A 14,430-nucleotide genomic window follows, 5' to 3' on the forward strand; every position below is an offset into this window, starting at 1 on the left:
GGTGACGTTCGCTATCCTCCAGTCGTCCGGTATCTGTCCAGTTCTGATTGTCAGGTTTGCAAGTTTTTGCAATAACTCTCCGATTTCAACCTTCAATTCCTTTAAGACTCTCGGGTGAATTCCATCCGGTCCAGGGGATTTGTCACTTTTAAGTTTGTCGATCTGATAGTATATCTGGTCTAAGTCCACTTCAACTGTGGTGAGGCTGTCTTCTATTTCTCCTGCAAACACTTTCTCCGCTTCAGGTATTGTTGAGGTGTCCTCCTTCGTAAAGACGGACGCAAAGAAGGAATTTAGTTTGTCTGCGATTTGTTTATCTTCCTTGATGTACCCTTTTCTTCCCTGGTCGTCCAAGGGTCCGACTGCCTCTTTTGCAGGTTTTTTCCCTTTCACATATCTAAAGAAGGGCTTGAAGTTTTTGGCCTCCTGGGCTATTTTTTCCTCGTATTCCTGTTTTGCATCCCTCACCGCCTTGTGACATTTCTTCTGATCATCTTTATGTTTGTTCCAGGCTTCGGTTGTCTTTATGTATTTCCATTTTTTTGAAAGAGTCCTTCTTTTCTTTTATGGCTTCCTTCACCTGTTTGGTAAGCCATGCCGGTTCTCTTTTGCTCTTTGATCTCCGATCTTTGGAAATCCTCGGAATGTAGAGATCTTGTGCTTCTGTGATAGTATTTTTCAGTAGGGACCATGCCTGATCTACCGTTTCAAGTTTGTCCACCTTCTTTTCGAGTCGTTTTTCTACCATGGCTCTCATGCTATCGTATTTACCCTTTTTAAAGTTCAATGTGGTGGTTAAGGTTTTGGCATGTTTCCCTTTCCCGATGTCAAGTTTAAAGTTAATTACATTGTGATCACTCGTTCCCAGTGGAACCATGACTTCCACTACTGTTATCGGTCCCATGAGGCCATTTAGGACCAAGTCCAAGGTGGCGTTGCCTCTTGTCGGCTCTTTTACCATTTGTTCCAGGAAGCAATCCCCTAGCACCTCCAGGAACTTGGCCTCCTTGCCGCAGTTGGAGGTTGCTAGTTTCCAGTCTATCCCTGGGAAATTGAAGTCTCCCAATATAATTACATTGCCTGTCTTGCATTCTTGTTTGATTTCCTCCATCATTTCTGAGTCAGTTTCCTCCGCCTGTCCTGGGGGACGATAGTAAAGGCCAATTTTCGTATCTGCTCCAAATTGACCAGGAATCTTGATCCAGAGTGACTCAAGCTTCTCTTTCATTTCTGTTGTAACCATTTCAACAGAATCTATTCCCTCTTTAATATATAGAGCAATACCTCCACCTTTCTGCCCTACTCGATCTCTTCTATACAGCTTGTATCCCTGTAGTACTGTGTCCCATTTGTTTTCTTCATTCCACCATGTTTCTGTTATGCCAATGATATCCAATATGTCATGTCTTGCTATTGTCTCTAGTTCCCCCATTTTGTTACCTAGACTTCTAGCATTCGTATACATACATCTAAGTTCCCTACGTGTTACCTTTTTGGACCTTCTACTCTTGGCCGTCCCTGTAGTTTCAATTTCGATATCCTTAACTGCTCCTGTGTTATCACCCTTGTTTGCTGTGTGGTCGTCCCCTCCTGTGTCTGATTTGTCCCTTCCTGCTTTTTCTCCCTTATTTGCCGTGAGGTCGTCTTCTCTTGTGTAGGAGTAGTTTTCCTTGGCTTCTTCGTCGGGGCATCCTGCTATCCGTGCCATCGACCGGTGGTCGACTGTCGGCTTTCCCCTATCTTTCAGTTTAAAGCCTTCTCGATTGCCTTCTTCATGTTGCCTGCCAAAACTCTTGCTCCTTCTTTGTTGAGGTGTAGTCCGTCCCTTCTGTAGTACTTGCTTTTTCCCCAGAACGCCGTCCAGTTGCGCACGAAGTCGAAGCCTTCTTCTTCGCACCATCGTCTCATCCAGGCGTTGATTACTTGCAATTCCCCTTGTCTCTTTCCATCCGCTCTTGGTACTGGGAGGATCTCAGAGAAGGCCACCTTCACCTCCCTGATCTTCAGTTTTCTTCCAAGTGAGCGGAGCTGGCCCTTCAGCTCTTCCCTGTCATACTTCCGCCCGCTCACATCATTTGTTCCCACGTGGATAAGCACAGCGGTGTCCTCTCCCCGTGCGCCATCTATGATCCTGGAGATCCTGTTGGTCACATCCTTCACTCTTGCTCCAGGCAGACAGGTGACGACTCTGTCCTCTCTTCCTCCTGCGGTGTGGCTGTCCACATGTCGTATAATGGAGTCGCCCAACAGCGGGTTGCAGCTTTATTGATAGAAAGTTAATACACCTGACACAGTCCATGTTTCGTCTGCACCGAGCCTACATCAGGGATCAGATAAACAATATCTGAGCTTTTTCGCTTTCCAGAGATAGCAACTGAGGTATTGCTTATTTGACCCCTGATGTAGGCTTGATGTAGCTGAAGCACGGACTGTGTCAGATTGTATTAACTTTTATCAATAAAGATTCAGCGTAAGGAATAGCTACAACTTACAGTATTTCTCAGACACCCCCCAGTTGGGTTTCTTTTCCTTTTACTCCAATTTTGGACTATTAGGAAAGAGGAAGCAGAGAACAAGAGCCATTCAGACCATTCCCAACTAGGAATTGAGGTTGGATACAAAAGCAAACAAGTGGGTTTTTAAGGGCACAGGGAAGAGTGTTCCAGCTTGATGGGTCAAGACAGAAGAAGACAGATTGATGGGTCAAATCAAACCAAACTTGGGAAAGGGGAAGCAAACTAAGAAGATATTCAGAATGTAGCCAACGGTACAATAGACGAGGCAAGATGTGGTGGAAGACTACGTGTAAAATCTTGAATTGGAAATGATATTTTACAGGAAGCAAATGAAGGTTGAACAAGTAAGATGAGACATGTTTGGTTTTTGTGAGATGAAGATGATGGCAGAAAAGGCCAAATGACCCATCCGCATCATCCACTATCCCCTCCTCTCCCTAAGAGATCCCACGTGCCTATCCCAGGCCCTCTTGAATTCAAACACAGTATCTGTCTCCATCACCTCTTCTGGGAGACTGGTCCACGCATCTGCCACCCTTTCTGTAAAAAAGTATTTCCTTAGATTACATAAGAACATAAGCAATGCCTCCGCTGGGTCAGACCTGAGGTCCATCGTTCCCAGCAGTTCACTCACGCGGCAGCCCAACAGGTCCAGGACCTGTGAAGTAATCCTCTATTTATACTCCTCTATCCCTTTTTCCAGCAGGAAATTGTCCAATCCTTTCTTAAACTCCAGTACCGTTCTCTGCCCTATTACATCCTCTGGAAGCGCATTTCAGGTGTCCACCACGCATTGGGTAAAGAAGAACTTCCTGGCATTTGTTTTGAATCTGTCCCCTTTCAACTTTTCCGAGTTCCCTCTTGTTCTTTTATTTTTTTTAAAGTTTGAAGAATCTGTCCCTCTCTACTCTCTCTATGCCCTTCATGATCTTGTATGTCTCTATCATATCTCCTCTTCTCCAGGGAAAAGAGACCCAGTTTCTCCAATCTCTTAGCGTATGAGAGGTTTTCCATCCCTTTTATCAGACGTGTCGTTCTCCTCTGAACCCTCTCGAGTAACGCCATGTCCTTCTTAAGGTATGGCGACCAATATTGGACGCAGTACTCCAGATGCGGACGCACCATCGCCCGATACAATAGCAGGATAAGTTCTTTCGTTCTGGTTGTAATACCCTTCTTGATTATACCTAGCATTCTATTCTCTCTCTTAGCGGCTGCCACGCACTGTGCCGTTGGTTTCATTGTCATGTCCACCATTACCCCCAAGTTCCTTTCTTGGGTACTCTCATTCAATGACATCCCTCCCATTGTATAGTTGTACCTCAGGTTTCTGCTTCCCACATGTAATACTTTACATTTCTCAACGTTGAACTTCATCTGCCATCTCGTCGCCCATTCTTCTAGTTTGTTCAAGTCCCTTTGCAATTCTTCGCAGTCCTCTTTAGTCCGAGCTCCACTGAATAATTTGGTGTCGTCCGCAAATTTTATTATCTCACACTTCGTTCCTGTTTCTAGATCATTTATGAATATATTAAATAGCAGTGGCCCAAGCACCAAGCCCTGCGGAGCACCACTTGTGACCCTCCTCCAGTCCGAGTGGTGGCCCTTCACCCCTACCCTCTGTTTCCTACCCTCCAACCAGTTTCTGATCCATCTATGTACGTCTCCTTCCACCCCAAGGTTCTTCAGTTTCCGGAGTAGACGTTCATGAGGCACCTTGTTGAAGGCTTTTTGGAAATCTAGGTAAATGATGTCTATAGGGTCTCCTTTGTCCATCCATTTGTTAATTCCTTCAAAAAACTGCAATAAGTTAGTTGGGCACGATCTCCCCTTGCAGAAACCATGTTGGCTGGTTATCAGAAGTTTGTTTCTTTCAAAATGTTCATCGATGCATTCTTTTATCAGTGCTTCTGCCATTTTCCCCGGAACCGAGGTCAGACTCACCAGTCTGTAGTTTCCCGGATCACCTCTTGATCCCTTTTTAAAAATGGGTGTAACGTTGGCTATCTTCCAATCCTCCAGGATCACGCCTGTTTTCAGGGATAGGTTGCAAATTTGCTGCAGTAGTTCCGCTACCTCCTCCTTTAATCCTTCATAACCCTTGGATGGATTCCATCCGGACCCGGGGATTTGTCAGTTTTTAGTTTTTCTATCTGCCTGTGCACATCTTCAAGGCTCACTTCCATGGATGTTAATTTTTATGCTTGATCTCCATTGAAGAATTGCTCAGGTTCCGGTATGTTGGTTGTGTCTTCGTTTGTAAATACAGACGAAAAGAACGTGTTTAATCTTTCCGCAACTTCTTTCTCCTCCTTCACCACTCCCTTCCTGTCTCCGTCGTCCAGCGGTCCCACCTCCTCCCTAGCCGGCTGCTTCCCTTTAACATATCTAAAGAACGGTTTGAAATTTTGTGCTTCCCTGGCTAGTCTCTCTTCATACTCTCTTTTGGCTTTTCGAACCACACGGTGACATTCTTTTTGATACTTCCTGTGCTCTTTCCAGTTCCCCTCAGTTTTGTCCTTTTTCCAGTTCATAAATGAATTTTTCTTATTGCCTATCGCTTCCTTCACTATTTTAGTTATCCACCCTGGGTCTTTTGTTAGACTCTTTTTGCACCCCTTTCTGAACCTGGTGATATAGAGATTTTGCGCCTCGCTCACCGTGTCCTTGAAAAAAGACCAGGCATGTTCTACCGTTTGCCATTTTTTGGAAGTGTTCTTAAGTTTCTTCCTTACCATTTCCCTCATTGCTTCGTAGTTTCGTTTCCTGAAGTTAAAAGTTGTCGCTATGGTTCTCTTTCCTTCCTACCTCAACCTTGAACTTGATCATGCTGTGATCGCTGTTTCCCAACGGTCCCACTACTTCTACTTCCTTTGCAGGTCCCCTTAACCCATTAAGGATTAGATCCAGAGTGGCATTTCCTCTCGTCGGTTCTCTAACAAGCTGCTCCATGAAGCAATCTTGTATAGCCTCCAGGAATTCTGTCTCCCTAGCACATTTTGAGCTTCCAAGACTTCAGTCAATCCCAGGGTAGTTGAAGTCTCCCATAATAACCGTGTTACCGCTTTTGCATTCGCGCTTCATCTCGGCTTCCATTTCTTCATCGATATCTCCGGTTTGCCTGGGTGGACGATAGTATAGGCCCATCTTTATTTCAGGCCCTTTCCTTCCTGGTATTTTAACCCATAGCGATTCCAGCTTGTTGGTCGTCTCTGCTGTGTCCATTCTTGTCGATTGTATGCTTTCTTTTATGTATAGGGCTATTCCACCTCCTTTCTGTCCTGACCTATCCTGGTGATAAACCTTGTACCCCGGTAGAAACATAGAAACATAGAAATTGACGGCAGAAAAGGGCTATAGCCCATCGAGTCTGCCCATACCAATGACCCACTCCCTGATTCTTACTCTCTTAGAGATCCCACATGAATATCCCATTTCCTCTTGAAATCTAACACGCTGCTGGCCTCAATCACCCGCTGAGGCAGCTCGTTCCAATGATCGACCACCCTTTCGGTGAAGAAGTACTTCCTAGCATCACCCTGAAATTTCCCTCCCCTGATTTTCAGCGAGTGTCCTCTGGTTACAGAGGGCCCCGTAAGACTGAAGATATCATCTTTCACCACTATACGCCCAGTAATATACTTAAAGGTTTCAATCATGTCTCCTCTCTGTCTTCGCTCCTCCAATGAGTACATCCGCAGTTTTTTTAACCTTTCTTCATACGTGAGATCCCTGAGCCCCAAAACCATCCTGGTAGCCATTCGCTGAACCGACTCAATTCTCAACACATCTTTTCGGTAGTGTGGTCTCCAGAATTGAACACAATACTCGAGATGAGGTCTCACCATGGATCTGTACAGTGGCATTATTACTTCAGGTTTTCTGCTGACAAAACCCCTACGGATACAGCCCATCATTTGTCTTGCCTTGGATGAAGCCTTCTCTACCTGATTGGCAGCCTTCATATCGTCGCTAATGATCACTCCTAAATCACGTTCCATCGTGGTCCTGGACAAGGTTTCACCATTTAGTGTGTAAGTTCTGTGTGGATTTTTTTTGCCTAGATGCATTATTTTACATTTTTTAGCATTGAAGCCTAGCTGCCAAGTTGATGACCACTGCTCGAGCTGTCTTAGGTCCTGCGTCATAAAGTCAGGCACACTGCTTTTGCCAACTATGTTGCATAGTTTGGCATCGTCGGCAAACAGTGATACTTTTCCTCTAAGTCCTTGGGTCAAATCTCCTATGAATAAATTGAATAGAATCGGCCCTAAGACGGAGCCCTGAGGTACTCCACTCATCACTGCTGACATTTTGGAGGGGGTACCGTTTACCATCACCCTTTGAAGCCTACCATCTAGCCAATCCTTTACCCATGTAGTGAATGTATCCCCTAATCCCATTGATTTTAGTTTGTTCAACAGCCTGCGGTGTGGGACGCTATCAAAAGCTTTGCTGAAGTCCAAATATATCACGTCAAGGGACTCACCGGCATCCAGATGATTGGTCACCCAATCAAAGAAGTCAATCAGATTAGATTGGCAGGACCTTCCCCTGGTAAATCCGTGTTGATGTGGATCACGTAAACTTTCTTCGTCTAGAATTTTGTCAAGTTCCTGTTTGATCAGTGTTTCCATGAGTTTGCACACTATGGATGTAAGACTCACCGGTCTGTAATTTCCTGTCTCTGTTCTGCATCCCTTTTTGTGGAGTGGAATTACGTTAGCTGTTTTCCAGTCTAGGGGTACTTTTCCCGTGCGCATGGAAAGATTGAAGAGTACGGATAGTGGTTCAGCCAGAACTTCACTCAGCTCTCTGAGTACCCTGGGGTGTAGATTGTCTGGCCCCATGGCTTTGTCAACTTTGAGTCTTGAAAGTTCGTGGTAGACGCTACTAGGTGTAAACTCGTAATCGCGAAACAGATCATTTTGGCTGTCTCTTATTTGTAGTTGTGGACCATTTCCCGGTGCTTCACAGGTGAATACTGAGCAGAAGTATTCGTTTAGCAGTTCTGCCTTGGTAGTATCAGATTCTGCGTAGTTTCCATCTGATTGCCTAAGGCGTTCTATTCCATTTTTGTTTCTCTTCCTGTCGCTAATGTACCTAAAGAAGGATTTGTCCCCTTTTTTAATGCTTCGTGCTAGATCTTCCTCTGTTTGAAGTTTGGCTTCCCTGACTGCCTTTTTGACAGCCTTAGATCTGGCCAGATAGTCTTCTTTTGCCTCCCTTTTCCCAAGATGTTTGTAGTTGATAAATGCTTCTTTTTTTATTTTAATGAGGTCCGAAATTTCCTTGTTGAACCATTGTGGTTTTTTGTTTCTCCGGCGTTTGCTTACTGTTTTTACGTAGCGGCTAGATGCTTCGTTCAGGATGGATTTTAGATTTGACCACATAGTTTCCGGATTGTCAGTTTCTGCATGGTTTTGCAGCTCTTGATGGACAAAGTCTCTCATGTGGTCGAAATCTGCCTCCCTAAAGTTGAGGACCCTCGTTGCTGTGTTTGATTTAGAGAAGCCTTTTTTGAGGTTGAGCCATACCATGTTGTGGTCACTGGAGGCCAGCGTGTCTCCCACTGATACTTCCGAGACACTGTCTCCATTTGTGAGTACCAGGTCCAGTATTGCTTTTTCTCTGGTGGGCTCTAATACCATTTGTTTTAGTTGTGCACCCTTAATGGAGGTTACTATTCTTTTGCTACCGCTCGTAGTTGCTGAGAGGGTGTTCCAGTCAGCATCTGGCATGTTGAAGTCGCCTAGCAGTACTGTGTCACCACGTAAAGTGATGTTCTCTATGTCCTCAATCAATTCTTTGTCTTTGTCTTCCTTTTGTCTCGGTGGCCTGTACACCACACCGAGGTAAAGGCATTTTTCGTTCCCTCTGGCAAGGTTTACCCAAAGGGATTCCCCTGTGTATCTAACCTCTGTGATCCTGGTAGTTTTGATATTATCCTTAGTGTATAGTGCTACCCCCCCTCCTAATTTGCCCTCTCTGTCCCGACGAAATAGATTGTAGCCTGGTATAACCATATCCCACCCATGCGAGTCTGTGAACCAGGTCTCGGATATCGCTACTATGTCAAGATCAGCATCCCTTATTTCTGTTTCTAGTTCCAGGATTTTGTTACCCAAGCTGTGTGCATTAACATACATTGCTCTCCAAATTTGTGATGATATGCCTATCCCCGTTAGTGTGGCTCTTGTTTTTTTGTGTATGCTATGGGTACTTACCTTAGGCTCAGAAGTGTGGGTTTTATTTGTTTCTCTAGGATGGATCCTTACTTCTCTGGTATGTATGTGTGAACCCTCCCCCAACTTACCTAGTTTAAAGCCTTCCGAAGTAGATGTGCTAGTCGATGTCCAAAAACTTTCTTGCCTCTCTTTGTTAGGTGAAGTCCGTCAGGTCCCTGTAGTCCTTGTAGCGCCGCTCCGTGGTCTAGGAATCCAAAGTTCGTCTCTAAACACCATTCTCGAAGCCACTCGTTGGTCCTATGGATGCGCTCTTCCCTGTCTCTGCCTTTGTCTCTTACCGGGAGAATTGATGAGAAGACCACCTGTGCTCCTGTCTGCTTTAGTTTTCTTCCCAGGGCCTCGAAGTCTTTAGGGATGCTGTCTGATGTGCTTCTGGCAGTATCGTTGGTACCTACATGAATGAGAAACATAGGGAAATGGTCAGTGGGTTTCAGAAGTTTGTCTATACTGGTGGTGATGTCGCGGATCCTGGCTCCAGGGAGACAGCAGACCTCCCTCGACTGCAAATCTGGTCTGCAAATTGGTCCTTCGGTGCCTCTTAGCATGGAGTCTCCGATGACCACCACTCTGCGCTCCTTCCGAGGGGGGGTGGATCTAGCAGCGAGAACTGCAGCCGGTGTTCTGTGTTCGGAATCCTCCTCTGCTTCATCCTCGTCAGTTCCTTCTTGAAGGACGTGAAATCTGTTTTTCAGGGAAAGTTGTGGCATTGGTGTTGAACTGCCCTGTTTGAGAGAAAAAGAAGAAGAAGGTGAGAATGGGGGGGGGTTTCTTTGCTTGCCAGTAGAAGAGGTTACCAGCTGCCAGGGACCGGCATCTCCAATCATCTCCTGTATTCCGATCGTTGAGTTTAGAGCTGTAGGTTTGGGGGTGCCAAAGATGGTCTTGTCGAGGCTTCGTTCTGCGGTGTGAGACAATTCCTGGATGGCTTCGTCGATGAAGGCCTCATCCTCCCTGATGCACCTCAGGCGTTTCACCTCCTCCCTGAGGCTCCGCAGTTCCTGCATAACGTCCTCGTCTGCTTCTACATGTTTCATCTCGTCTGTCTGCGTAGAGACCGAGGTATACCGTGGGAGGGGGGTGGCCTCGGTCAGCACTGAGACATCTCTTCCCTGCTCAGTGGCACTCTCTGCCTGCTGTGTAGAGTCCTTGGCCATCCCCCGGGTCTCTCCAGATGCTGGGGTGTTGAGCTTGATAGTGTTCTTGGCGGTAGTGTTCTTGGCGGTAGTGCTGTATCCCATTTGCTTTCCTCATTCCACCATGTTTCAGAGATTCCAATGATGTCTATGTCCTCTGCATTGGCAATGGCTTCTAATTCCCCCATTTTATTTCTTAAGCTCCTTGCATTAGTATACATGCAATTTAGATCCTGGTATTCTTCATGACTCCCAGTCCGGTTTCCGCCCAAATCATAGCACCGAAACCGTCCTAGCTGCCATGACAAATTACCTCCTCCACCTGTTCTCACTGGGTAAAAGCGCCCTGATACTTAAATTCGTACTGAGTAGTGCCTTCGACCTGGTCGACCACGATATTATGCTCAACTGCCTTGACTCCATCGGCATCTCCGGACAGGTAATAGATTGGTTCACAGGCTTCCTAACCAACCGTACCTACCAGGTCCACAGTAATGGAGCCTTCTCCCACCACTGGCGTAACCCTTGTGGAGTCCCACAAGGCTCTCCCCTATCCCCCTCCCTATTCAATATTTACTTGACCCCTCTGGCACGAAGCCTAGCAAACTCTAACCTAAAATCGTTCATATATGCAGATGACATCACCATCATTGTTCCCATTACCTCACTCACTCTAGAAACGGAAAAATTCATCGCATCTATCCTCACCAAATTAGAACTGTGGACCTCAAAACTCAAATTAAAATTGAACTCTGAAAAAACCAAAATCTTCCTAGCGAGTCCCAACCACAAATTAACAAACACTTCCCTCAGATTGAATGGGCTAGATTACCCTATCTTACCCACCATAAAAATCCTTGGAGTCATCCTGGACCGCACCCTAACCTTCGATGACCATACCAGTGCCCAGGTGAAAAAATGTTTCTGTACCCTCTGGAAACTGCGCACCATCAAACGCTACTTCGACCACCAAGCCTTCCGTCTACTCGTTCAATCTCTGGTATTAAGCATATTAGACTACTGCAACATTATTTACCTGGGATCCTATAAAAATACCATCAAACGTCTTAGAACAGTCCAAAATGCGGCCGTCCGCCTCATCTATGATCTCAAAAAATACAACCATGTTAGCCCCTACTACACCAAACTCCATTGGCTTCCAGTAGAAGCAAGGATCATCTTTAAGTTCGCCTGCCTCTGTTTCAAAACTCTAACAGGATCTTCCCCAATCTACTTGTCTGAGCACCTTGAAATAGCAGGCCCCTCTCGCACACGAAACGCCCACCTATTCACCTTTCCCTCCCTAAAAGGCTGCCTCTACAAGAGATTCATTGATAGAACCCTAGCATTCCAAGCGGGCAAATGGAACAATTGCCTTACCGCCCTCATCTCCAACTCCCCGCCCTACCACCTGTTCAGGAAGTCACTAAAAACCTACCTCTTCGACAAATTCCGCTAACGCTGCCTTCCCTCCTTCCCTGCACCCTCCTGACCTCGACATGCCTCCATTCCCTCTGACTACGCCCCCCTCCCAAGCCACTATGGCCTCTCTTTCTCAATCTCTGTTTTATCTAATTGCCCTGCCTTTTCATTGCCTCACATTTAACATCACTGTAAATGTACCACCGCTATAACATGTAACATCGCTGTATACGTACAGTCTCTTCTTTAGTATATGCCTTTTTATTACTGCTATTTATGTAACATCTCTGTAAATGTAACAACACTGTAATATGTATCATCGCTGTAAATGTACAGTCTCTTCTATTGTTAACCGCATTGAACTTCCATGGTACTGCGGTATACAAGAATAAAGTTATTATTATTATTATTATTATTTTGTAGTCTTCATTTCCTTTCCCTGTGTTGCGGTCTTTAGTGTCTTCTCTTTTGCTACAATTTTTCTAACCTCCTCTTCTGGATTAGTCGACTCCTGTAATTTGTCCCTTGTTGTTATTTCCCAGCCTTGTTTCCCTTTAGTATCTTCACGGGATACCTTCTTCCAAATCGTCGACGCTTGATCGACTGTTGGCTTTCCCCTTCCTCTCAGTTTAAAGCCTGTTCTAGTCCTCTCCTGATGTTGCTTGCTAAAAGTCTAGTTCCCGCCGCGCTCAGATGTAGTCCATCTCTCCTGTAGAGCTTGCTCTTGCCCTAGAATGTTGTCCAGTTCCTCACGAAGTGGAATCCTTCTACCTCATACCATTTTCTCATCCACGCATTTATTGATTGTAGTTCCTCTTGTCTTTTCACATCTGCCCTCAGTACCGGTAGGATCTCTGAGAATGCTATCTTCTGGGTCCTCATCTTCAGCTTTCTTCCCAGAATCTTGAATTGTTCTATCAGTGAGCTTCTTCTGTAGTCTCTCCTGCTGACATCATTCGTCCCGATGTGGATCATTACTGTGGTCTCTTCCGTCTGTGCTCCTTCCAAGATCTTTCCAATTTTGTCCACGATGTCCTTGGTTCTCGCTCCTGGGAGGCAGGTCACTAGTCGATCCTCTCTCCCTCCTGCTACGTGGCTGTCCATATGCCTCAGGATTGAGTCTCCCACTAGGATTGCTGACTTTCCCTTCTTTAAATTTTGCTTCGGTCTCAAATCAGTGTCTTCGGTGTGCTTCGCTTGTTGTTCTCACTTCCATGTTGGTATAACTTCATCTTCCATCTTACTCTTGAGTCTATCACCTCTTAACTTCATCCTATGCCTTGCTAAAATCTAAATACACCACATCTAACGTACTGCCTCTATCCAATTCTCTGGTCACCCAGTCAAAGAAATTGATCAGAAGTTTATGTATTCAAGTTTCAAATTTTATTCAAATTTACTATCCCGCCCATTTGACAAGCCTTCTAGCCAAGTGTTCTTCAACCTTTTCACACCTATGGACTGGCGGAAATAAAATAATTATTTTGTGGACCGGCACCGGTCCGCGGACTGGCAGTTGAAAAACACTGTGCTAAGTCATGGGCCAGACCCGCCCCATAATAGTACTAATTGTAACACCATTTTTTCCATTCATTTTTCATATATATATATATATATATATATATATATACACACACACACACACAATACAATCGTATTAACAACTCATAATGGTTAACCACAAAATGTACACTGAATGCTTCTCAATATTCATGCCTACCAGCTGGTTCGGGGAAGGGGCAGCGCGGTGCTCGCGTGGCTCTCTAGGGCTAGTTCACGAAGAAATGGCTGGTCCTATGCAGTCCCGTCGGGAGGGGGGAGGGGCAGAGAGCGCTCCCACGCCGGCAAGCCTCCCTGCCTGCTCCTGGGTCCAGCGATGTCGGCCCTGTGCAGTCCCGTCGGGAGGGGCGGAGAGCGCTCCCACGCCGGCAAGCCTCCCTGCCTGCTCCTGGGTCCAGCGATGTCGGCCCTGTGCAGTCCCGTCGGGAGGGGGGAGGGGCAGAGAGCGCTCCCACGCCGGCAAGCCTCCCTGCCTGCTCCTGGGTCCAGCGATGTGGCCAAAGTGAGATTCAAACGAAAAACAAGAAATAAACAGAAACTAACAGAAAAACGGGTGCTGAGAGACTTCCTGAGCCTTCCAACTGGCTCAGTGTAGTCTCGTCGGGTGGGGGGAGGGGCGGAGTGCGCTTCCACGCCGGCAAGCCTCCCTGCCTGCTCCTGGGTCCAGCGATGTGGCCAAAGTGAGATTCAAACGAAAAACAAAAAATAAACAGAAACTAACAGAAAAACGGGTGCTGAGAGACTTCCTGAGCCTTCCAACTGGCTCAGTGTAGTCTCGTCGGGTGGGGGGAGGGCGGAGCGTAGTGTGCTCCCACACTGGCAAGCCTCCCTGCCTGCTCCTGGATCCAGCGATGTCGGCCCTGTGCAGTCCCGTCGGGAGGGGGGAGGGGCGGAGAGCGTTCCCACGCCGGCAAGCCTCCCTGCCTTGAGAGCATATGCCAAATAGCATCTTAAAAATTAAACAGCCACATTTAAAGTGTATCCTGGTAAATATCGGAAGCCAATGAAGTTTGGCCAGCAGCGGAGATACATGCTCAAATTTACCCTTGCTAAAAATCAACCTAGCCGTGGTGTTCTGAATTAACAGGAGCCTCTGCGAGCTGGTTTTGGTTAAAAACAAATAGATTGAATTACAATAATCTATCTGAGAAAGGGTGATAGATTGAACAAGAACAGAAAAATGCTGCTGATGAAAACAGGACCTGACTCTCCTCAACATGTGAAGGCTGAAGAAACATTTTTTTACTAGCGAGTTAATTTGTTCTTTGAATGACACCCAACATATTAGAGGAGAACTCAATTTGTAGGGTTAGGAGGCCTAAAGCACCTATGGAGGGGCGGTTCTAGCACCGATAGGCGCCTTGAAACACAGTTCAAAATGTCATTTCAATGAGGTGCCTACTGGTGTCTAAAAACCCAGCACCGTTTAGAGAATCCAGGCCTGAATGTGTGACACAGGGGCTGGAACTGCAGTCTCAGCACCTTGGGGTTGTGGGTTCTGACCCTGGCCAAGTCACTTAATCCCCAATGCCCCAGATACATTAGATAGAT

The 14,430-nt window shown here is 46.1% G+C and overlaps 1 protein-coding gene across 4 annotated transcripts in view; it reads right to left on the reverse strand.

The window, feature by feature from the left end:
- SMARCD3 (SWI/SNF related, matrix associated, actin dependent regulator of chromatin, subfamily d, member 3) overlaps positions 1-14,430 on the reverse strand; it is a 212,371-nt gene that overhangs the window by 4,762 nt on the left and 193,179 nt on the right. The gene's annotated exons all lie outside the window — the stretch shown is intronic.

This window comes from Geotrypetes seraphini, chromosome 2, assembly GCF_902459505.1.
Source record: "Geotrypetes seraphini chromosome 2, aGeoSer1.1, whole genome shotgun sequence".
Lineage (NCBI taxonomy): Eukaryota > Metazoa > Chordata > Amphibia > Gymnophiona > Dermophiidae > Geotrypetes > Geotrypetes seraphini.